At 38.6% G+C, this 23,512-nt stretch overlaps 1 pseudogene; it reads right to left on the reverse strand.

The window, feature by feature from the left end:
• Window positions 1–10,861: 10,861 nt before the first annotated feature.
• Window positions 10,862–21,926, reverse strand: LOC126076728 (UDP-glucuronosyltransferase 2B31-like; annotated as a pseudogene).
• Window positions 21,927–23,512: the final 1,586 nt, after the last annotated feature.

Here is a 23,512-nt window from a genome sequence, read left to right on the forward strand (position 1 = left end):
CAGATCTCTCTACTCACTACTCTCTTTTATATCTCAAAACAAATTGACTCAAGACACGATCCAATCTTATACAGTGAGTCCTGCCTCATTAACATAACTGCTGATAATCCCATCTTATCAACATCATAGAGGTAGGATTTAAAACACATAGGAAAATCACATCAAATGGCAAAATGGTAGACAATCACACAATATTGGGAATCATGGCCTAGCCAAATTACTACACATATTTTTTGGAGATACATTTCAATCTATGACAGGTATATAGAGATCAAGTAATAGAATACTGACAAAGGTTATTTTATCTTGGGTCCATTGGGTCTGAAGTCCCACCCATGGCCCCCAAATGTATTAACAGAATAATGATAGTTTGGATTTTGGATGACAGTAGTAGCTAGATCAGTCTTGGTTCAAGAGAGTCCATTCTGTTGGTGTTATACCAACTCCAGGCAAATTAGAAGTGAAGTGATCAATGATTTGATACCACTCCTATGGTGGGTGGAGCCCTGGTGGCATAGTGGTTGAGAGTTCTGCTGCTGACCAAAAGATTGGCGGTTCAAAACCACCAGTTGCTCGCTGAGAACCTGATGCAGCTGTTCTACTCTGTCCTATAGGATGCCTATGAGTTCTAATCAACTGCACAGCAATGGGTTTTTTGTATACTGGGTATTAATTTTACCAGTTTAAAGTATATGAAGATGGATCACATTGATTTAATTGGAAAATCCCTCATTATTAAACTGGTTAACCATCTTTTTCTCTTTATTATCCATTCAGGTGTTTTGTTCTGTGCCCAATTCAAGTTTTATTTTGGTGATTTCTGCTGACTCTTATTTGGTGTAGGTAGGTTAAAAATGCAAATTTGTTACTTATAAAAGTCTAGAATCCCAGGCTATGGATGGCAGTGGCTCAAAATGACTGGCGAATAAATTAGATCAATAAAGGTAAAGTAAACCCTGAAAAAAATTATCAAAAAACTTAGGCCAAAGAAGATAAGCTTTCAGAGATTAGTAGGTCAATAATACTGAGGACATGCAGGGTGCAAGGGTCAGGATAGGATGAAATAAAAATCAATGCAAATGCATTGAGCAAGATCACAATTATAACAATGAAGTAGAGAAAGGGAGATTAAAACCAGGAATACAATTAGAAGCAAAGGAGCTTTAGATGTACAACATGTAATCAAGAGGGCTCTAATGTAAGATATTAGTAAATAACTTTTATATTTTAATCCATTTTCTGGCAATTCCTAGGGCCATTAGGTGATTGCTATTGGAGGCACTATCACTCAAGTTTCAGTAGGAAAAAAAATCCAGACAATAATAAGTTGCTTATAATACCATTTTCCAGTGTGCTAGGAGAGCAAAAGTCCAGTATGGTCATCACCTATTTCAGATTTGCCTGTTTTTGAAAAAATCAGAATGTTGCTTAAATTGCTGTTTATGTCAGGAAATCGTAGGATACCGCCATCAAACTTCACAGCTACTCCACAGCCTTGAGGTGGTTGTCATGGGAAAGGACACATGCCTTTAGGAAACCTCATATCTGCTAAAGCCCATTCATCTTCCCACTACTGCAAATGAGGAATAATAGGATTTCTTTCTCTATTGTGCTGTCTGAATCCTAAAACAGTGCATCTCACTGACAGAACATAACTCACATGAAGGACCCTAAAACGAGGAGTCTAGAAAATGTAATTCCAAGAACATACAAGGCAGTGGTAAATATTGGTGCCAAAGACAAAGACAAAATGACTTCCAACACAAGAGCAGAACCCAATCTCAGAATTTATTTCTAGACAAGATAGGTAGAAACAAGTTAAAAAAGATCCTCTAGTAATAGTGTATCAGCTTTTCTTAGCAGATCTATCCAGAACCTTCTCTAGTTTTACATGAGTTCCTACTTTGACAATCTAAGTTTATTCAAGAATTGGAAAACTAATTTGCCCATTGCAAATAATTTGGTCAAGATCATGAGATAACACCTAAGATTCCTATTTTCCTACTCAATCACTAAGCAATGATTTTTGAATCTTTTTCAACTTTATTTAGCCAACCTTACTCAATATTCATTTATCCAATAACAGACAGCTTATCTGCTATGTATAACATACCATGTCAGGCATTATACTGAATGTTAAGAAGATAATGAAGCTACTATCAAAGATCTTAAAATCTAATAGGGAAAAAAATTATATACAGTTTAACATAGCAAAAATCAGAATGTGACAGTGTCAAATGTCAACTATCAAGTTTATGTTTTTTTTTTACATTGAAAATTGCTTTTCCACCTATTTCAACTATATAAATAACTCATATTCTAAGTAATAATTTAGAGAATACAAAAAAGTATAAACAAAATTTACCTAAATTTTCACCTATCTGTTGGTAATCTTCCTTAACTCCGTAATGATTATATCATATAACATGTTATCTTTGTGAATATATTTGTAGTTATTGTTGTTGTTAAGTGCCTTCGAGTTGGTTTTGACTCATAGTGACCCTATTCACAACAGAATGAATCACTGCCCAGTCTTGTGCCATCCTCATGTTTTTTGGTGCGCTTGAGCCCATGATTGCAGCATACATACAGATATTTATTTTTACATAAATGAGATATCATAATTCTACCAAATATGCTTTTTTTAAAAAAAAAAAACACCCACTCTTTTGGCTTATCTCCAATTTCCTCCCTCCACTGGCTGACCAGCTTGTAGCAGCACCACGCCACACAATGACTGGCATTGATTACCTCATGTTTATCCTTTCATTTCTCTCTCCATTTACAAACACACACATATAAGTGAGGCAAGTTATCATGATTTGTTTAACTGAAGTGTATGATGAGATCAACCATCAGAAGAAACAAAAACTAAAATGATTAAATAAGGCTGCAGTCAAAAGGAGATATGTGTTTTCCACTAAAAACACATATAGACTAATTGACCTATTCAATCACATGTATAAATTACTTACATTTTTGCCAAGGTTTGTTCTCTTTTTCCTAATGACTTATTATCACAAAAGTCAAGAAACTGTCAACAGTGTTTAGTTGTCAATCTTACTATTCAGCATTGTTCTGTAAGTCCTGGTCCATTCAGTAAGTCAAGAAAAACATGTGAAAAGAATACAATTTAGAACATAGGAAATGTATTTGTCATAACTTGTGGGTAATATTGTTGCATATTGAGAAAATTTTAAGGTAGCAGCTGAAAAATTATAATATGCCATTAAAAAGTTCTGAAGTTTCCTTAAAAAAAAACTGAACACTTCAGAGGCAGAACCGAGATGGCAGAATAGACAGAGACTTCTGGGGAACCCTCTTTACAACAAAGACCCATTAAAAAAAGGGAAACGAGTATATTTGTGACAAGCTGGGAGCTCTGAGCTACAAACGCAAGCATAGAAAACAAACTGAGGAGCAGGGGGAGGAAGAGACTGTTCAGAAGCAGAGAGGAGTTACCGGACCTGAATCATGCGGAGCCCTCAGGCACCATTCCCATAGCCACGGAGGTGGGCTGCTACTAGCATTCAGCCGCAGTTTTCTCAGCAAGAAGCAGACAGCCACACAGCCTACTCATACCTCCAGAACCTGAGAAGAATGGCGCTCTCGGCAAAACTAAGTACTTGCATATATTTTACCACTCCCCACACCCCCATGCCAGCTTCAGCAGCTGAATTCCCTGGACCTGAGATAGTCCCTGTTGAGGGCCTAGAGCCATCCTCCTGGCCTTGGGGAAGGAAAAAAATAGCAGTTGGGGAAAAAGACAATTTGCCATCTCCACTAACCGAGGGAGCTTAGGACAGAAATGGCTCCTGTCCAGGCATAAACCATCCATGGAACTTGAGCACCTTTCCCTTCTGCATGGACATATGTGGGCCTATTTCGGGAGAAAAGGCCCTTGTTGCCAACTCCAACCATTTCAGCTATGTGGTGAAGAGGTGGGTATTTGATGTTTGACATGGATTTGCCTATTAAACAAGGTCCTCACCTACCCACATCAGGGGCCTAAGGACTGGTAGCTCCACTCAGGTCACCCAGCCACCTGTGACAGGGGTACAAAGATAACTGGTACCTCCCAGTCCTTACAACCAAAAACTTTGGGTGCCCATGGTCCGTCTGCAAAACCCACCCACCTGCATGCTCTGGGGAACAGGGATGCACTTTCCTCAGAGACATTTGGGGGTTGGTTCTCAGCTCACTACCTGTTCAGAGTGTGACCCCCTACTGCAATCAGATACCAGTATATACACCAATCACCCCTGCCCCTCTAAGACTGCAGGACAGAGCCTGCATCACACACTTGATGATCAGCTACCTGGAAACCTGAGCTGAATTCATACAAAAAAACACAATGAACTCCTAGACTGATATACCTGATAACAGCTCTAGCCAGCCGGGGACAGGATGCCTGAGCTCCAAAGGTGAAAATAATCAAGCTAGCTCACTTAAGCAACCCATAGGTGTATACCAAAACAAAACAAAGCAAGAAACTATGACACAGTAAGCAAGCATAAACTAATGCAATAACTTATAGATGGCTCGGAGACAACAGACTATATCAAGTCACATAAAGAAATTGACCATGATCATCTCAACAGCCTCTCAAAACAAAGAACCCAGGCATCTTCTAGATGATAGTGCATTCCTGGAATTACTAGAGCCAGAATACAAAAGTTTAATGTACAGAACCCTTCAAGACATCAGGAAGGAAAAGAGATAATACACAGAACAAGCCAAGGAACACACAGATAAAGCAATTGAAAAAAATTAGAAAGATTATTCAGGAACATAATGAAAAGTTAAATAAGTTGGAAAAATCCATCAGAAGATTAACAATAAAATTACAGAAGTAGGCAACTCAATAGAAAGTCAGAAGAGCAGAACTGAGCAAGTATAAGGCAGAATTTCTGAACTGGAAGATAAATCATTGGCACTAATATATTTGAAGAAAAACCAGATAAAAGAATTTCAAAAAATGAAGAAACCCGAAGAATCATGTGGGACTCTATCAAGAGAAATAACCTACGAGCGATTGGACTACAAGAACAGAGAGGGAGAACAGAAAATACAGAGAGAATTGTTGAAGATTTGTTGGTAGAAAACTTCCCTGGTATTGTGAAAGATGAGAATATATCTATCCAAGATGCTCATCGAACTCCACATAAGGTAGAACTTAAAAGAAACTCACCAAGACATATTATAAACAAACTTGCAAAAACCAAAGATAAAGGGAGAATTTTAAGAGCAGTGAGGGATAAAAGTAAAGTCACCTACAAAGGGAAGCCAATAAGAATAAGCTCGGACTACTTCAGCAGAAACCACACAGGCAAGAAGGCAATGGAATGGCATATGTAAAAAATTGAAGGCAAAAAAATTGCCTGCCAAGAATCCTATACCCAGCAAAACTGTCTCTTAAATGTGAAGGCGAAGTTAAGACATTTCCAGATAAACACAAAATTAGGGAATTCCTAAAAACCAAACCAAAACTACAAGAAATACTAAAGGGAGTTCTTTGGTTAGAAAATCAATAATATCAGGTATCAACCCAAGACTAGAACACTGGGCAGAGCAACCAGAAGTCATCCCGGACTGGGAAATGCAAAAAAAACAAAGATTTATTAAAAAAAAAAAAGCTCAAAACAGGCTAACAGCGATGTTATTATATAAAAGAAGACAGTATTAAAATAATAAAGAGGGACTAAGAAATGAAATCATAGACCTCCCAGATGGAAAGGAAGATACAGCAATACAAAGAAATAAAAGTTCGGTTTAAATTAAGAAAAATAGGGGTAAATAATAAGGTAACCACAAAGGAGACAAACTATCCTAATCATCAAAATAAAATAAGAGAAAAAAAGAGAGACTCAGAAGAAACAAAATCAACAACAAATATGAGGAAAGGAAAATTTGTAAAGATAATCTACTCAGCACATAAAATTAAGTGGGAAAAAGAAACTGTCAACAACACACAAAAAAAGACATCAAAATGATAGCACTGAATTCATACCTATCCATAATTGCCCTGAATGTAAGTGGACTAATTGCACCAATAAAGACACAGACAGTGGCAAGATGGATTAAAATACAAGATCTGTCTATGTGCTGCCTATAAGAGACACAACTTAGACTTAGAGACACAAACAAATTAGACTCAAAGAATGGAAAAATATATATCAAGCAAACAACAATCAAAAAAGAACAGGAGTGGCAATATTAATTTCTGACAAAATAGACTTTAAAGTTAAATCCATCATAAAGGATAAGGAAGGACACTATATAATAATTAAAAGGACAATACACCAAGAGGATATAACCATATTAAATATTTATGCACCCGATGACAGGGCTGCAAGATACGTAAAACAAACTCTATGAGCATTGAAAAGTGAGAGAGACAGCTTCACAATAATAGTAGGAGACTGCAACACAGCACTTTCAGTGAAGGACGGGACATCCAGAAAGAAGCTCAAAAAAGACGTGGAAGATCTAAATGCCACAATCAATCAACTTGATAGTTGTAGCCTTTGAATCACTTATGTCCTATTAGCAGCTGGTTTGGGCTGTTGCCGGTTATATAAGCCTAAGAGCCCATTCAATACTCTTAAGTAGATTCAGCTTAAGTGTTCTGATTTTGGGTCACCAAGTGTGTGGTGTAGACTGTCACCTATTAACTTAGAGGAGTAGTGGTGATAGTTGTGTGCACTAGATCCTAGTAGCAGCAGGAGCTCACAGTCCAGGGGGCAGGATGCTGACAGCCTTCCCCCACAGTGCCGGTGAGGTAGGTGTGTCTCTATTCCTAAAGCACTTTGGTGGGCAGGCTCTGCAGCTGTACCTTAGGCACCCAATGCATGTACCTCTAAAGACTGGTAGGTATCAGTATCCTCAGACCCCTTTGGCAGGTGGCTAGGTGGTTTGGGAGGAGCTTCAGCCCTCAGTTCCCCGTTGTGGATCAGTGAGGGCTCTGTTTAATAGGTAGAGATATCAGACCTGGGAAACTTCTTTCCAGTGATCCGCTAAAACAATGACAGTCAGATCTCTATCAGAATTACCTTTGCGTTATAATAGCCACCTTGTTCCCTGTAGGGATGATAGCTAAAGACTGTGGATCTCGTATGCTTGGTTGGAGCTGGTTCTGTATTTTTATTCCATTTTAGGCAAGTCAGGGAAGTATTTTTTCGTCCCTGGGTTTTTAGTATCTGCTTCTCTCAGGCCAGGAGAATGGGTTAGGAAAAGAAAAAAAAAAAAAAGAAAGAAACTGTGGAGCACTTCGCTTACTGGCCCAGGAAATTCCAAAGTTAATGAAGCCGCCTGGGAAACAGACGGGAGGGATCAGATAGATAGGAGAAGCAGCACCCAGCAATATAGACAAAGTTACTTATCTTGCTTGGTGATGACTGTTTTATCTGAGATTCCTGAGGGGCGTGTAGTCTGTGTATGTGTGCTGGGTGGGTCAAGATTGCCCCTGAGTGTCAGGCCCCAATCCTGTGCTTGTGCTGTCTCAGAAACCGTGCTCAGCTCCTCCGCTCCCAGTCCAAAGCCCAGCGCCGAGGTTCCCTGGCTGGGACACTGCACTCCAGGCTCCAAAACCAGTCATTGCCTCCCAGTGACTTTTCCTCCTGTCGGGTGCATAGGCTGGCTGGGCTTCCCTCAAGGTCACTTTAGGGGGATAGGGGTGCATCCTGTGTTTGCGCCGCCTCAGGAAGCCGTGCTCAGCTACCCTGTGCCCAGTCCAAAGCCCGGCGCCAAGTTTTCTGACTGGGATGCTGGGTGCGGGCTCCGAAAACCATCGCTCCTTCCCCGGGGTTGCTTGTTCTCTCGTTAGCCGCATCATCGTGCAGCCTGCTTGGGCTGGCTGAGCCTCTACCAAGGTTACCCCAGGGGCCTAGGGGTTAGGGGCTGTGTCCCGTGCCTGCCCCACCTCAGCAACCCACAATCCGCCCCACCACTTGACACCAGGGAACCACGAGGGCTCAAGGCTGTGGAGCGTGTCCCCTGTTCCAGAGGTGGTCGCTGTTTCAGGGTGCAGTTTTTCACTCGCCTGTCACTCAGGTCAATTCTTTAGATCTGTGTTTGGTGGTCAGGGTTTGTAGATTGTCATGTATGCGATCATTCACTGGTTTTTCTGAGTCTTTGTTGCAAGGGGGATCCAAGGTAGCTTCTACCTAGTCAGACATCTTGGCCCCGCCCCTCTATTGGTATCATTTTACAGGGTTTTTTTTTTTTGTGGTGCTTATGTTTTCTTTGTTCCTCTTACTGTCCTGAGCTGAATTCCTTTTGTTTATGGATTTTTTTTTCTTTAGTTTTTGTAGATTTTGTGTTTACTGAGACTTTATGTTTTTCTGCTCTATTTTTACGAGCAGATTTCTTAACTTTCTTTCTGGTTATCTTCAAATTTACTCCTACCTTCCTAAGTTTAAACCAGTCTTTTATTACTCAAATTGCCTTGGCTTCCTCTCCATTTGAAAGCTCTATTTGTACACTGCTTGTTTTCTTTTTTATTGTTCTGATATTGTCATTTACAGATTGACCACTCTGGTTCCATGTTGTAAATATTTTAGTTTTGTTGTACCCTTGAGAGTTCATTACCCAGGTTGCTATCTGACTGATGCTGTCCTGTGTCCTAGATTCAAGTTGTTGTCTGCTGTTGTTGATCCTCTAACTGGAGTCCCTTTAATAATTCTTGTAATTTTGGTTTGGTTTTTACATATTTCCTTAATTTCTGTTTTACTGGAATTGTCCTAAATTTGCCAACAGCAGGGTCAGTCTCTCAGCTATGGTGTGACAGGGTAGATTCAGCAGCTGAAGTTAGGAGGGGAGGAGTCATTTATGTGTTAGGGCCCAAGGTTTGGGTGAATATGCTGCTGCCCGTCAGGTGCACAGTGCTCAACGCACAGTGTAGATAGGCAACAAAGAAGGGAGAGGATACGATGTGTGGAGCTAAGTGTGTGACAGAAAGAAGAGAGAGAGACAGACCAAAAAAAAGTAAATAAAATGGAGTTGTTGAAAGATTTGGTGCATGGAGTAGGGCATACCTGGGGGGGACCATGTGCCAGTGGCCCTGTAGCTGAGTGGTGTAGCTTGGACTGTCATGAAGGGGTGTGGGTGGTGTACAGTGTAGGTCAGCAGGAGAAAGGAAAGGGAAAAAGAGAAAGAGAGAGAAGAAATAACAAAAAAATAAAACCCAATAATATAAGTACAACAACAACAAAAATAAATATGGTGCTGAGGCAGTTGGACACTGGAGGTACCTTGGAATTGGGTGGTAGTTCACTGATGTCTCTCTCACTGGGTGTAGTGACACGGCCCTTCAGGAAGAGGTGGGGGCAGCACAAGGCCTAGGTGAGAGAGAGAAGGAAAAAGGAAGAGAATAATAAAGAAAAAAAAATATGGTGCTGAGGGAGCTGATCTGTGGGGGAGGTTCAGACCCATGGAGGCCATGTGCCAGAGGCTTTCGAACTGAGTGGTTCAGCATAGCCTGCCGAGAAGAGGGGGGACAGTGTTCAGGGCTAGATGGATGGGAGAAAGGAAAGGAAGGGAGGAAGAGAGAGAGAGAAAAGAAAGAAAAAAAAATATGGCAGTAAAGGAGCTGGCTATTGGGGGCAGAATGGGCCTAGGGAGTTAGTGTGCCAGTGGCTCTCGAGCCAAGCAGTGCAACATTGCCTGTTAAGAAGGGACAGGGGCGGTGTACAGGGTTAAATGGGCAGGAGAAAGGAAAGGAAGGAAGAGAAAAGGAGAAGAAACTGAAAAAAAAAAACGTAGGTTAGAGACCTGGCTGGTGAAGCTGGCATAGAACTGGAGAGGCCTGGCTGGTGGTTCTCTGTCTGAACAGTGTTGCACAGCCCTTCAAGAAGTGGCAGGGACTGCACACAGGGCCAGCTGGCCAGGAGAAGGGAAAGGAAGGAAGAGTGAGAGAAAAAACAAACAAAGAAAGCTAAAACAAAAAAAACAACAGCAATAAAAAATGGTGCAGAAGGTGCTGACCTGAGAGGGCGGGGTGGACTTGGGTGGAAGTGAGCTGGTGTTTCTCTGGTCGAGTGATGGTGGCCTGTAGAAAAGCTGTAGAGGCCAACTAGAAGGAAGAAGTGTGGAGGTGGATGATCGCATCCTTGGTTACCGGGTGCTCTGTTTTCTGGTAGGCGTTCTATGAAGTTGCCTTTCCGTATTCCCTGCCTGTGTTCCTTGCTGGCTGTAGTCCAAGGTGACAAATCAGTACCATGTTAGCTGGTAGGGGACCTCCACTCCATAACTCTCCTAATTCTCTGTTCTGTCAGTTTCTTATTGCATTTGGTGCTTGATCAAGTTCTTTATCTTGTCTTCAGTGCTCAGGGCTTCAGGATTGATGTTTGTGTCTGTTTTACTTAGTTTTTTCAGGTTTTTGCTGCAAAGGGATGGCATGGTGCTTCTGTCTAGAGTGTGATGTTCCCCAGACTTTGTTGTTTTGTGACATATTTTTTTACTTTTATATCTGACCTAGTATTGTAATAACCAAATTAAAATTCTACTACTCTTTTCTGATAATGTCTGCAGTAAGTATAGCGACCCCAGGAATCCTGAAAGAAAGAGGAACAAATGACAGGACAGAATTCAGTGATTCGTGTAAACCTGGCTATAACATCATTATAATGCCAAAACTTCACACTGCAACTATGAAACATATGTGTTTCGCATTATAATATTATTGCTGAAGTAATTATCATTTTAAAAAGACATCATATTAACATCTATCACCAAAATTTCTGTTTTCAAAATGAAATTTGAGATAAGTAGTTGTTATCATGATAGTTTACCTTTCTGCAGAAAATTTCTATAATCAGAGCCTTTATAGAGTTGAACAGACTAGGGATGTACTTGCTCACCATTAAGACACTTTATCTACCTTTTGTGGAATCTAGGCAAGGGCTGATGCAATCGTGTGAGCCCTTTCTTCTGTAATGTTCCTGACCATTGACCCAAGAGTAAACACCACAACACCATATCCTCCAGAGCTCTGGACAACCTTTTCTATTTCCTATGAAGAAAGAAGCTGCTTCATCATGAAACTGCAAAAAAATATTGAACAATATGTATCAATTTGTTGACAAACAACTTAAGAGAAAAAATCAAACAATGACAACCAAAACCAAAGCTGTTGCTGCAGAGTCGATTCCTACTCATGACAACCCTATATGTTACAAGGTAGAACTGAGTGCCATGGGATTTTTTGGCTGTAATCTTTATGGAAGCAGATCTCTGGACCTCTCTTCCGAGTGCCATTGGTAGGGTGGAACTGCCAGCCTTTTGTTTTGTAGGTTTGCGCCACACAGGGATCTTCAAGTATTGATAGAAATTATCATAATAGTGGCTGCTTTTTAACAAAATTAATCAGTCAGTTCCTTTGGAAGGAGATGTGTGATATGCAATCTATGGTCTCTATGATGTATATTTGTGTAAATTTGTTTATGTATGTGCCTTGTGAAAGCTAGAAATGAAATTAAGCTATTACACAGTAGTGAGAGGAATCCTGGCTCTTCATTTATAGTTATTAACTACTAATATACATTCTTGGAAGGAGGGATCACAGCAGAGTCTTAACTCAGTTTTAATTCCATACAGTTATATTTCTACTGGAGTCTCAGCACAGTGCAAATGATTACTGTGCTCAGCTGCTAACCAAAAGGCTAAAAGCTCAAGTCCACCTAGAGATGCACTAAAAGAAAGGCACAGTGATCTTATTCTGAACAATCAGCCAAGGAAAACCCTATGGAGCACAGATCTACTCTGATACACATGGGATCACCATGATTTGGAATCAACATAATGACACCTCTTTGGTCATAGTTCTAACATATCACATGTTTTTATTCCAGAACGTTTTCTGAAGAATTCTTTCAGTTGGGAGTCATTAGCATTTTACTTCCTAACTATGAACACTAAGAAAAGTTAGTTATGGTGGTGATGATTGTATTTCCATATTTCTCTAAGTTACGTAACCCTACTATGTCACATCTTAAACTTTCTCTTAGTTTCCCAAATATTCCCCTAATATACCCCTTATTGTCCAGAGGTTAAGAATCTCTAATATTAAAAAAAAAAAGCTTTGAGTTTGGAATTTCTATGAAATAGTCATAAGACTTCCATTTATAAACCATGAATATACATTTGTAGTTACATATTGGAATGTCCATATTGTTTCTTCAATTTAAGTAAAATTTACTGTAAATATTTTAACTATTCTGACACTATTTATTGTCCTTTTCCTCCTCTGTTTCTTCCTCCTCCTTACACTGCCATTTTCCTTTAAAGTGAATACGAAAATTTTTCCCCAATAAGATTAAAAAAAAAAAAAATTTTTTTTAATTATCATTAATCATACCACAACTTTTGAACTCTACAAAAGATATTCCATATAGCCTAAACAATTTGCACTTGAGATAAGTTATGACTTTTAATCCTTGAATAGGATCTCAGTTTTATGTTGCTGCCAATAAGAAGGTAGACAAAATGGATCTCTTAATAGACTGTATACTACTGCAATAATGATTGCTTTTATTTATGTCTTAAAGTTGTAATATTAATTTAAAATATATTAGTTTCTTCCTTTCCTTCATAAGGTATATTATTCTATATGCTGACAGAATTATTTTGTAATTTTGAACAAAGAGAATTTTCAGAAAAAATTGGTAGAATTAGTTGATCTTTATTATGTACACAGAATTTATTGTCCTTGTTAGATACACGGGATACATTTTCGTTGTTCATTTTGTCAGGCAGCTATGATATAGATACCTATATACTCAGTGGAGCTCTGCTGGCACAGTGGTTCAACATTCGACTCCTAATCAAAAGGTCTGCAGTTCAAATCAGTTCCAAGGTCGACCACTCCTTGGAAACCCTGTGGGGCAGTTCTGCCCTGTTCTATAGGGTTGCTATGAGTTGAAATCGACTCAAAGGCAACTTTTTTTTATTTTAATACAAAAACAAAGTTTTACTACAGGGTTGATATACAGCAGAAAACACTTCCTTTGATAGATACACTAAACAATTCCTTTGATTCTCAAAGATGTAAAACCCTGAGTTTTCAAATGATGAATAGTTTCAATGCTGTAAACCAAAGCACTGAAGAAAAACACTTTGGGTTGGCTGCAAATATTGTTGGGAGCACCCATTTATGCTCACCCATTTATACTGTTTAGGAAGGGTCTGCCTCTAAGCTACAATACTGGTGAAAAGCCTAAATCCTTACAACAAAATTTAAGTATTTCATCCAGGTCCACCTCTTTGCCAAAATGTATACATTCTCTTCTAAAAATTCCATAGAATCATTTCAATTGAAAATACAAAACCAACAGTAACAGGTTTACCTTAGGCAAGGGATGGGCAGGTTTGCACTGGAGCCCTCCAGCAAAATCAAAATGTGGCAAAAGTGGGCGAGGAAACTCAAAATCCCAGTAAGTTCGAATGAGTCATATTTCAGCTTTCCCATTGTCTCATATAATGTAGTGGGTGTTCCTGAAAAGAAAAGAAAAGAGAAAGAAAGGTAGAGGCAACTTCAGAAAATTGTCACCTGGGGTCAGAAATTTTCAGAAGGGAGCTTGGAATAATGCAGCTAAAGTTGTTTAAAAGTGTGAGAGGAGACTTAGATCTCTAAAGTCACATCAGTATATTCACCATCATAAACAGTTATTAAACCTAAGGCACTGTAGAATTAAATATGCATTTGGTTTCTCTAAAGTTGTCTTGGAAGAAATACAACCAGAATGCTCCTTAGAAATAAGGAAAGCGAGACTACCTTTCGAGTACTTTGGACACTTTATCAGGAGGAATCAGTCCCTGGAGAAAGACATCATACTTGGCAGAGTACAGGGTCAGAGGAAAAGAGGAAGGCCCTCAACAAGATGTACTGACACGGTGGCTGCAACAATGGGCTCAAGCATAACAACAATTATGAGGATGGCGCAGAACCAGGTAGTGTTTTGTTCTGTTGAACACGTAGCCACTACGAGTCAGAACTGACTAGATACCACCCAAAAGCAACAACAACAAAATTGCAAAAGTAACAGATGCAAAAATGCAAACAACTAGAATTCGAGCTCCCCAATCAATCCTACCAGAGCCATGGAAACACCTTTCCCAGAAGTACTAAGTCTAGTTTCTACAATTTACCAAGTCAGTCCCTTGACATTTGGTTTTCCAACTAAACTGTGAGGTTTTGTAAGTATGGCTCAATTCCTTGTATCAACTACTATATTTGGTTCAAGTTAAGAGCGGAATAAAATTTTATTAACAAATAAAACTATTTGCAATTAACAACTGGAAAATTTTCAATAAAATTATGCAAATAGATGTGATTTTTATTTTTTAATAGAGAGACATAGTTTTCAAAGAATACAGATTAATAACTTGTATGTCAACCCTTCAAAAGCTTGATGGGCCTGTAAGAAAGAGGAGTTGTAAGCACTTAGTGAAAAATTGTGGAATCGTTAGGGTTCACTAGAAACAAGTTGTGCAGAATTATATTATCTAGATTACGGCTATTTGGTTAGCAGGTTAATAAAATATTGTAGACAAAAAGTACAAATTTTTTGAATTTGGGATAGAGCCATTATATCTCTCAACTGAGAAGGAATTCTCAGAAGGTAACATGGAAAAACATTTCAATTAATGAATAAGAAAATTGAGCTATAGAAGAAGTTATTTTTCCAATGCTACATAGATAGTTTGAGCCCTGGCGGCACAATGGTTAAGAGCTCTGCTGCTAACCAGAAGGTCAGTGGTTGAAATCCACCAGCAGCTCTTTGGAAATACTATGGAGTAGTCCTAATTTGTCCTATAGCATCTCTATGAGTCAACATAGACTCAGTGGCAACAGGTTTTTGTTACATTGACTGTTTTGCTAGAAACCATGTGTCACTCTTCAATCTACATCTCTATTATCATCCAGACATTCACTGAGGTTTATAATGACTTTTCAAAGATAAAAGTACATTAAAATAGATATGCAATTAATTAAAGGAATTCTAAGTGTCTTAATTTTTGAGTTTCTGACTTTCAGGTGTCTGTTGTCATTGTGATGGGCCAGCGGGTTCTTCTAACTGACCCTGTAATAGAAACCTCTCTAAAATATTTGTGAGATTGATAGATCATTTCATCTTTTACTTACGAAAAACAAATTCCTCTCTCTTCTTATTTACACAAACTCAAATTCAAAAACACAAGGAAAGTTAAGACTTCATTCTATCAACTAAAAACATGACTTACCTAGTACTTCACTGTAAAGTTGATCCCACTTCTTCTCCTTCAATGTCTGGAACAAAAAGTCAAAGTAAAGCACATATATCATATTTTTACCTCTCCAAGAACGTCATGCGATCTTGTAATTCTAACATAACAAAAGGCACATAAGAAGGAGGGGATAAAAGTCCTCCACTGTATTTTTCAAATGTGTAGCCAATAGTGAACCGGACACTATACACAAAGGGTATTTTTTTTAATAATTTTTTATTGTGCTTTAAGGGAAAGTTTACAAATCAAGTCAGTCTGTCACATATAACCTTATATACACCTTACCATATACTCCCATTTACTCTCTCCCTAATGGGTCAGCCCGCTCCCTTCTTCCAGTCTCTCTTTTCGTGGCCATTTTGCCACTTTCTAACCCTCTCTACCCTCCCATCTCCCCTCCAGACAGGAGACGCCAACACAGTCTCAAGTGTCCACCTGACACAAGTAGCTCACTCTTCATCAGCATCTCTCTCCAACCCATTGTCCAGTCCCTTCCATGCCTGATGAGTTGTCTTCAGGAATGGTTCCTGTCCTGGGCCAACAGAAGGTTTGGGGACCTTGACCACCGGGATTCTTCTAGTCTCAGTCAGACCATTAAGTCTGGTCTTTTTATGAGAATTTGGGGTCTGCATCCCACTGTTCTCCTGCTCCCCCAGGGGTTGTCTGTTGTGCTCCCTGTCAGGGCAGTCATTGGTTGTGGCCGGGAACCATTTAGTTCTTCTGGTCTCAGAATGATGTAAGTCTCTAGTTCATGTGGCCCTTTCTGTCTCTTAGGCTCATAGGTATCGTGTGACCTTGGTGTTCTTCATTCTCCTTTGATCCAGATGGGTTGAGACCAATTGATGCACCTTAGATGGCCGCTTGTTAGCATTTTAGACCCCAGACGCCATACCTCAAAGTGGGATGCAGAATGTTTTCATAATAGAATTCATTATGCCAATTGACTTAGAAGTCCCCTTAAGCCATAGTCCCCAAACCCCCACCCTTGCTCCGCTGGCCTTCGAAGCATTTAGTTCATCCCAGAAAGTTTTTTGCTTTTGGTCCAGTCCAGTTGAAATGACCTTGCCTGTATTGAGTATTGTCCTTCCCTTAACCTAAAGTAGTTCTTATCTACTAACTAATCAGTAAATAACCCTCTCCCACCCTCCCTCCCTCACCCCTCTCCTAACTACAAAAGAATGTGTTTTCTCAGTTTATACTATTTCTCAAGATCTTATAATAGTGGTCTTATACAATATTTGTCCTTTAGCACCTAAGTTCACTCAGCATAATGCCTTCCAGGTTCCTCCATGTTATGAAATGTTTCACAGATTTGTCACTGTTCTTTATCAATGCGTAGTACTCCATTCTTTATCGATGCATAGTATTCCTTTATGTGAATATACCATAATTTATTTTTCCATTCATCCATTGACGGACACCTTGGTTGCTTCCAGCTTTTTGCTATTGAAAACAGTGCTGCAATAAACATGGGTGTGCATATTTCTGTTTGTGTGAAGGCTCTTATTTCTCTAGGGTATATTCCAAGGAGTGGGATTTCTGGGTTGTATGGTAGTTCTATTTCTAACTATTTAAGAAAGTGCCAGATAGATTTCCAAAGTGGTTGTACCATTTTACATTCCCACCAGCAGTGGATAATAACAGTTCCAATCTCTCCGCAGCCTCTCCAACATTTATTATTTTGTGTTTTTTGGATTAATGCCAGCCTTGTTGGAGTGAGATGAAATCTCATCGTAGTTTTAATTTGCATTTCTCTAATGGCTAATGATCGAGAGCATTTTCTCACGTATCTGTTAGCTGCCTGAATATCTTCTTTAGTGAAGTGCATGTTCATATCCTTTGCCCACTTTTTGATTGGGTTGTTTGTCTTTTTGTGGTTGCGTTTTAACAGAATCATACAGATTTTAGAGATCAAATGCTGGTCGGAGATGTCATAGCTGAAAATATTTTCCCAATCTGTAGGTGGTGTTCTTACCCTTTTGATGAAGTCTTTAGATGAGCATACGTGTTGGATTTATAGGAGCTCCCAATTATCCGGTTTCTCTTCATCATTTTTAGTAATGTTTTGTGCTCTGTTTATGCCTTGTATTAGGGCTCCTAACGTTGTCCCTATTTTTTCTTCCATGATCTTTATCGTTTTAGTCTTTATGTTTAGGTCTTTGATCCACTTGGAGTTAGTTTTTGTGCATGGTGGGAGGTATTGGTCCTGTTTCATTTTTTTGTAAATGGATATCCAGTTATGCCAGCATCATTCGTTAAAAAGACTATCTTTCCCCAATTAACTGACACTGGGCCTTTGTCAAATATCAGCTACTCAAAGGTGGATGGATTCATGTCTGGATTTTAAATTCTGCTCCATTGGTCTACGTGCCTGTTGTTGAACCAGTACCAGGCTGTTTTGACTACTGTGGCTGTATAATATGTTCTGAAATCGGATAGAATGAGGCCTCCCACTTTCTTCTTTTTCGGTAATGCTTTACTTATCTGGGGCTTCTTTCCCTTCCATATGAAGTTGGTGATTTGTTTCTCCATCACCTTAAAAAATGTCATTGGAATTTGGATCGGAAGTGCATTGTATGTACAGATGGCTGTTGGTAGAATAGACATTTTTACTATGTTAAGTCTTCCTATCCATGAACAAGGTATGTTTTTCCAATTATGTAGGTCCCTTTTAGTTTCTTGCACTAGTACTTTGTAGTTTTCTTTGTATAGGTCTTTTACATCTCTGGTAAGATTTATTTCTAAATATTTTCTCTTCTTGGGGGCTACTGTAAATGGTAGTGATTTCCTTTTCGATGTTCTTATTGTTGATATAGAGGAATCCAAGTGATTTTTGTATGTTTATCTTATAACCTGAGACTCTGCTGAACTCTTCTACTAGTTTCAGTAGTTTTCTGGAGGATTCCTTAGGGTTCTCTGTGTATAAGATCATGTCATCTCCAAATAGAGATAATTTTACTTCTTCCTTGCCAATCCGAATGCCCTTTATTTCCTTGTCTAGCCTAATTGCTCTGGCGAGGACCTCTAGCACAATGTTGAATAAGAGCAGTGATAAAGGGCATCCTTGTCTGGTTCCCGTTCTCAAGGGAAATGCTTTCAGGCTCTCTGCATTTAGAATGACGTTGGCTGTTGGCTTTGTATAGATGCCCTTTATTATGTGGAGGAATTTTCCCTCAATTCCTATTTTGCTGAGAGTTTTTATCGTGAATGGGTGTTGGACTTTGTCAAATGCCTTTTCTGCATCAATTGATAAGACCATATGGTTTTTGTCTTTTGTTTTATTTATATGGTGGATTACATTAATGGTTTTTTTAATAATAAACCAACCTTGCATACCTGGTATAAATCCCACTTGGTCATGGTGGATTATTTTTTTGATATGTTGTTGTGTTCTATTGGCTAGAATTTTGTTGAGGATTTTTGCATCTATGTTCATGAGGGATATAGGTCTGTCATTTTCTTTTTTTGTGATGTCTTTACTTGGTTTTGGTATGAGGGATATGGTAGCTTCATAGAATGAGTTAGGTCATATTCCATCATGTTCTATGCTTTGAAATACCTTTAGTAGTAGTGGTGTTAACTCTTCTCTGAAAGTTTGGTAGAACTCTGCAGTGAAGTTGTCCGGGCCAGGGCTTTTTTTTGTTGGGAGTTTTTTGATTACCTTTTCAATCTCTTTTTTTATTATGGGTCTATTTAGTTGTTCTACTTCTGATTGTGTTAGTTTAGGTAGGTGGTGTTTTTCTAGGAATTCATCCATTTCTTCTAGGTTTTCAAATTTGTTAGAGTGCAATTTTTTGTAATAATCTGATACGATTCTTTTAATTTCAGTTGGGTCTGTTGTGATATGGCCCATCTCGTCTCTTATTCGGGTTATATGCTTGCTTTCCTGTATTTCTTTAGTCAGTCTGGCCAATGGTTTATGAATTTTGTTAATTTTTCAAAGAACCAGCTTTTGGCTTTGCTAATTCTTTCAATTGTTTTTCTGTTCTCTAATTCATTTAGTTCAGCTCTAATTTTTATTATTTGTTTTCTTCTGGTGCCTGATGGATTCTTTTGTTGCTCATGTTCTATTTGTTCAAGGTGTAGGGACAGTTCTCTGATTTTAGCTCTTTCTTCTTTATGTGTGTGTGCATTTATCGATATAAATTGACCTCTGAGCACTGCTTTTGCTGTGTCCCAGAGGTTTTGATAGGAAGTGTTTTCATTCTCGTTGCATTCTATGAATTTCTTTATTCCCTCCTTTATGTCTCCTATAACCCAGTCTTTTTTCAGGAGGGTATTGTTCAGTTTCCAAGTATTTGATTTCTTTTCCCTGATTTTTCTCTTATTGATTTCCACTTTTATGGCCTTGTGGTCTGAGAAGATGCTTTGTAATTTTTCGATGTTTTGAATTCTGCAAAGGTTTGTTTTATGACCTAATATGTGATCTATTCTAGAGAATGTTCCATGTGCACTAGAAAAAAAAGTATAGTTTGCAGCTGTTGGTGGAGTGTTCTGTATGAGTCTATGAGGTCAAGTTGGTTGATTGTAGTAATTAGGTCTTCCGTGTCTCTGTTGAGCTTCTTACTGGACGTCCTGTCCTTCTCCTGAAAGTGATGTGTTGAAGTCTCCTACTATAATTGTGGAGGTGTCTATCTCACTTTTCTGTTCTGTTAAAGTTTGTTTTATATATCATGCGGCCCTGTCATTGGGTACATAAATATTTAGTATGGTTATATCTTCCTGGTCAATTGTCCCTTTAATCATTATGTAGTGTCCTTCTTTTTCCTTTGTGGTGGATTTAAATTTAAAGTCTATTTTGTCAGAAATTAATATTGCTACTCCTGCTCTTTTTTGCTTGTTCTTTGCTTGCTATATTTTTTTTCCATCCTTTGAGTTTTAGTTTGTTTGTGTCTCTAAGTCTAAGGCATGTCTCTTATAGGCAGCATATAGACAGATCGTGTTTCTTTATTCCGTCTGAGACTCTCTGTCTCTTTATTGGTGCATTTAGTCTGTTTACATTCAGGTTTTCTCTTTCTGTACTCTATATATGTCATCCCATTGCCTTCTTGACTGCATGGTTTCTGCTGAGTAGTCTGAACTTATTCTTATTGATTCTTCTTTGTAGGAGACTTTTCTTTTATCCCTGGCTGCTTTTAAAATTTTCACTTTACCTTTGGTTTTGGCAAGTTTGATGATAAAATGTCTTGGTGATTTTCTTTTTGAATCAATCTTATATGTTGCTCAATGAGCATCTTGGATAGATATCCTTTCATCTTTCATGATGTCAGGGAAGTTTTCTGCCAACAGATCTTTATCTATTCTCTCTGTATTTTCTGTTATCTCTCCCTTTTCTCGAACTCCAATCACACCAAGTTATTCTTCTTGATAGAGTCTCACATGATTCTCAGGGTTTCTTCATTTTTTTTGATTCTTTATTTGATTTTTCTTCAATTATGTTCGTGTCAATTGCCTTATCCTCCACCTCCCCCACTCTGCATTCCAATTGCTCGATTCTGCTCCTCTAATTTCCTATTGAGTTGTTGAATTCTGTAATTTTACTGTTAATCTTTTGGATTTCTGAATGCTGTCTCTCTATGGATTCTTGCAGCTTATTAATTTTTCCAGTATGTTCTTGAATAATCTTTTTGATTTCTTCAACTGCTTTATCAGTGTGTTCCTTCTCTTTTTCTTCCTCCCGGTGACTTCTCCACCTGTCAGCTGCGTCACTGTGCTGCCTACGTGCACAGCCTGGGCTTCCCCCAAGGTCACTTCAGGAGGCTAGGGTTTCATCCCATGTTTGCACCATCTCAGGAAGTTGTGCTTAGCTCCCCTGCACCCAATCCAAAGCCCAGAGCCAAGGTTTTCTGACTGGGACGCTGAGTCCAGGCTCCAAAAACAGTTGCTGCTTCCCCGTGGTTGCTCGTTCTCTCTTTAACTGAGTAAGTGTGCAGGCTCCTTGTGCAGGCTGAGTCTCTGTCACTCAGGTCAACTCTTTAGATCTGCATTTGATGGTCAGAGTTTGTAGATTGTCATGTATGTGATTGATTCACTTGTTCTTCCGAGTCTTTGTTGCAAGAAGGATCCGAGGCAGCTTCTACCTAGTCAGCCATCTTGGCCCTGCCTCACAAAGGGTATTTTAAGTAGCTTTGCCAGCAGCTCACTACAAGGACCAATGGCATCTGCAAGAATGACATCAACCCTTGATTGTTGTAATTTCATCATTAGTTTCTTACTGAAAACTACATTTTTACAGAGCTGTTGAATACAATCAGAATTTTCCCCAGTGATTTCTTGAACTACTGAAAAATATGCCCAAAATGTATTTTTCGGCAGATCATTTGAAGATTTCCTGATCCATTTCATGAAAAGAAACTCAAAACCATCTTTAGTAAGAGATGTAGGATAAACTTCAAATTTAATAGCAGATGGTGTGTTGGGATCAATAAGAATGGAAGCTGAAGATGTTAGGACAGTCACCTCATGAACCCTCTGAATAAGTTCATCCAGTATTGTCTTTATATTGATCCAGTGGCTATATCTGGTGGCCACACCAGCACTTTTCCACAAGTTCCACAGTTAAAGTAACAACTCAGTTGTATTAGCAGAAGTGAAAATATTTCATAGACATCCTGTTTAAATGAATTCTTTTCAAATTGCTGTTCCCTTTTGCTATTGCTCATACTTGTATTCCAGGAGAAATCAATCAAGTTGTCAAAATACAAACTTACAGGGTAAAGTAAACACATCATATAAATAGTCAGAGCATACCAAGATCAAAAAAAAAAAAACAAAGGGGAGATGACCTTGTCTTTTATCTGGGTACTTAACTTCCTTTTTATCATAAGTGCTATCACAGCTAAGAGTCGAGGACCTAACATTTGGGTGTCATCTGTGTTATATAATAGTTTCTAAAATAGCGTTAAGAGCTGTGGCAGTTTGAAGTCACTTGTGACTGCAGTCTCCTTGACACAAGAACTAAAGAAAAAGTAATTATACGATTGCATTAATATATTTTTGGATATCATGGTTCAAGGCTTTTTGTATCTGGCAAACTCTTTATTGACATATAATTCACATACCAAAAAATTCATCAATTTAAGTGTACAATTCAATGGTTGTTAGTATATGCACAGAGTTGTACAACCACCACCATGATTAATTTTAGAATATTTTAGTCCATCCAGAAAGGAATCCTGTGCCCTTTACCCATCTTCTCCTAGTCTTCCCAGCCTCCTTCTCCATCTAGCCCTAGAAAATTGCTAATTTACTTTCTGTCCTTATGGATTTTTCTATTTTGGACATTTCATATAAATGGAATCATACAATTTTTTTTTTTTCATGAGTAGGTTTTAAGATTTTTCTATGTTATAAAAATTGTTGATGTTGTTGTTAGGTACCATCGAGGCAGTTCCCACTCATAGTGACCCTATGTACCACAGTCCTGTGCCATGCTCACAATTGTTGTTATGCTTGAGCCCATTGTTGCAGCCACTGTGTCAATCCATCTATTTGAGGGTCTTCCTCTTTTTCACTGACCCTGTATTTTACCAAACATGATGTCCTTCTCCAGGGACTAATCCCTCCTGACAACATGTCCATAGTATGTAAAACAAAGTCTCACCATCGTTGCTTCTAAGGAGCAGTCTGGTTGTACTCTTCCAAGACAGATTTGTTTGTTCTTTTGGCAGTCCATGGTACATTCAATATTCTTTGTAATACAATTGAAAGGTGCCAGTTCTTCTTCAGTCTTCCTTATTCATTTTCCGGCTTTCACATGCATATGTTGCGATTGATAATGCCATGGCTTGGGTCAGGTCCACCTTAGTTTTCAATGTGACATCTTTACTTTTCACTTGGTTGACTATAATCAAGACAGGTAATGAAAAGTGTTGTCAAGTATGTGGAGAATCTAAGTGAATGGTGCTGAAATATTTGCGGAGAGTAGTGAAATAATGACACAATGTGAAGAATGTAATCAAGGCCACTGAAATGTACAAGTAGAAATTGTTGAATGAGTGTGTGTTTTGTTGTGTCTGTATTTTTAGCAAAACCAAAACTTTTTAAAAAGAATTAGTATTAGAAAAAAAAGAATGTGGAGAAATTGGAACCCTTATACATACCATTCTGGAAAAAAGTCTGGCATAAAGTTGAACATAAAGTTACCATATGATCCACCAATTCTACCTCTTTGTATTTTTCCAAGAGAAATGAATACATGCATCCACACAAACCTTGAAAATGAATGCTCATAAATAGCATTATTCAT

Source organism: Elephas maximus, chromosome 5, assembly GCF_024166365.1.
Source record: "Elephas maximus indicus isolate mEleMax1 chromosome 5, mEleMax1 primary haplotype, whole genome shotgun sequence".
NCBI classification, from domain to species: domain Eukaryota; kingdom Metazoa; phylum Chordata; class Mammalia; order Proboscidea; family Elephantidae; genus Elephas; species Elephas maximus.